This window comes from Octodon degus, unplaced genomic scaffold (assembly GCF_000260255.1).
Source record: "Octodon degus isolate 3935 unplaced genomic scaffold, OctDeg1.0 scaffold00146, whole genome shotgun sequence".
NCBI classification, from domain to species: Eukaryota; Metazoa; Chordata; class Mammalia; order Rodentia; family Octodontidae; genus Octodon; species Octodon degus.
In genome coordinates, this window is record NW_004524722.1 from 1,232,161 (window position 1) to 1,234,927 (window position 2,767).

A 2,767-nucleotide genomic window follows, 5' to 3' on the forward strand; every position below is an offset into this window, starting at 1 on the left:
TTTTTAAATTATTTTTTTCATAATTTTATTGAGAAACAAATAGCAATGAGACAGTTTCAAACCAAATTGGTAGAACAGAGTCAATAATTAACACATCCAGAGATATTTTTAACCATACATACTGAAAATATTGTTGAGCATGTTGGCACAAGTCTGTAACCCCAGCATTTAGGAGGTTCAGGCAGGAGGATTATGGTGTCTTTGAGTTACTATATAGCTCTGAACTTACTATGTAGTCCAGGCTGATCTTGAACTCATAGCAATATTCTGTCTCAGCCTCCCAAACACTGTAATTACAGGTGTGAACCACCAGCTGGATCAATATTTTGCTTTTTTTTTTTTTTTTTGGCAGAACCAGGGATTAATTCAAGTCCTTGTGCATGCCAGGCAAGTGTTTATTCTACTGAGCTATCTGCCCAGCCCCAAGATTTTGCTCTTACTACATTTATTTATTTATTTATTTATTCATTCATTCATTCATTCATTTATTGTGGCTGGCTCAGTCTACCATGGGGGTGGGGCTGGTGCAACATGAGGTGCTGGGGATCGAAACTGCAGTCCCTGCGCTTGTCTAAGCTTACCTAAGCAGGCGCTTTAGCCAGCTGAGCTATCTCACCAGCCCCTACAGTCTTTTAAAACAAGTTTCACTACACTTATCTTTTTTTCCATCTGCTCAACGTCTTTCAATGTGCTAATATATAACTGAGACCTCATCATTGTCATTACCTCCAGCTCCTCCACTCTCTTGCAGGGACCTTTGTACTTTACATAGTAAGTGGTCATGCAATGCCTTGTGAAATATCTATTTTTTTTCCAGAAATGGTATGTAATTTATTCATTTGCTCCAATTTCTCAGAACTCCCCTCATTTTTCCAAAATAGCACCATTTTTCCAAAATAATAAATAATCTTGAGAAAGATGTTTGTACAAACCACTTATTTTTCCCTACCCCCCCCCAAATTGGTGGCTGCATTACAGGAATGAACCCAGATTAAAGACACAAAAAGAAAACATCATCACTTATTGTGAAAGAAATATCTATTATTTCAAAATGTTCACATATTTATTGTTTAACCTTTCAGATGTCTTTCCTCTTCATTTGACTTGTAAGCTCCTCAAAGGCAATAAATGTCAAGCTATTCATACACAAGTGTCTTATCTACTAAATAATAAATTTTAAATTTATTACATTGTTAAGCAAATGACTTGGTTATTTATTTATTTATTTATTTATTTATTTATTTTGGCAGAACCGGGGATTGAACTCAGGCCCTTGCACTTACCAGGCAAGTGCTTATTATACTGAGCCATCTCCCTGGCCCCATGACTTGGTTATTTAAAGTTTGTGACAGAGACACAACATTTAGGGGCCAGGGAGATAGCTTAGTGGTTTAAAGCACTTGCTTAGGCAAGCTTAGGCAAGCATAAGGGTCGATTCCCTGGCACCACATGCCACGCCTGCCCTGAAGGTGGGCTGACAGGCTGACAGGCTGATGGGCTGAGCAAGCCACGGCGGGGGGGGGGGGGGGGGCAGAAGGGAACCAAAATTTATTTATTTTTTTGCTTGAAACAACTTATTTAACTGTAATGGACTTCAATTTATTTAACTGACATGACTTCCATTTATTTTATATATTTTCCCCTCATGGTGATTTACAGGATCTTCAAGCCAATATAAGTATTTCATAAACATTTTGGGTATATACCTAAACAGTACCTCAGCAGTCTCTTTCAGCAAGAAAAAATACTGAAGAGCTAGGCATGGAGGTGTACCCCTGTAATCCCAGCACCTTGGAGGCTGAGGCAAGAAGACTATTGTGAGTTCAACACCAGCTTGGGCTACAAAGTGAGCTCAAGGCCAGCCTGAACTGCGTAGTGAGACTCAAAAAGGAAAGAAAAATGAAAAAGAAAGAAAGAAAGAACAAAAGAAACTGAAGAGTAAAGTCCTGATACAATTAACTATGTAGAATGAAAATCTGCTCCAAGTATTTGTTTCTGAGGTAATGACACCATATACCTGTTCAATTAAAAAAACCATCCTTAAAACACAGCATGTTTTTTTCTTTTTAAGCAGGGCCTAGAACACTTAGCTGCCAATTATGTGCTGAATAGCAGAGCTACATCGCCAGTTTATGTGGTGAATTCATAGGGACGAGGTTCCAGCCACTCAGGATTCTTCCCTTTGGTTCTCCCAAAGTGTGCTTCTGGGGCGGGGGGAGGGATAAGATGGCACTTCAGTTGAACCCAGCCTTCTCTTTGCTTCCTTCTTTTTCTGATAATTTTCCTTGATACATTTTAGGAAGTTATCAACTCTTTGAGTGTTTAATATGCTTAAAAATATAGACATTAATCCTCTTGGTGAATATCTTACCCTTAACCTGCTTGTTTATAAGAAGGCCAACAGCATGGTGGATAACACTGCTCACTCTCTAGTTGTGCCATGGTGACATTTGTGAGGCATTCCTTTTTGCACAGTACTCATTCTTTGATGTCTATAATATCACTCTTTTTGTAGATTTGCATGTATTGTGGCCAAAGAAACAACCCCAGGTTTTCTAAGAGGCCTAGAGCACTTATATCAGGTTCCCCTCCTCTTTCCCTTTGAGTTCATCATTTGGCAGATAATTAGAAGATGGAAGGGGGGCTGGGGAGATGGCTCAGTAGAATAAGTGCTTGCCTGGCAAGCCCAAGAGTCTGAGTTCAATCCCCGGTTTCGAAAAAAAAAAAAAAAAAGAAGAAGAAGAAGATTGGAAGATTCAACTGAAAT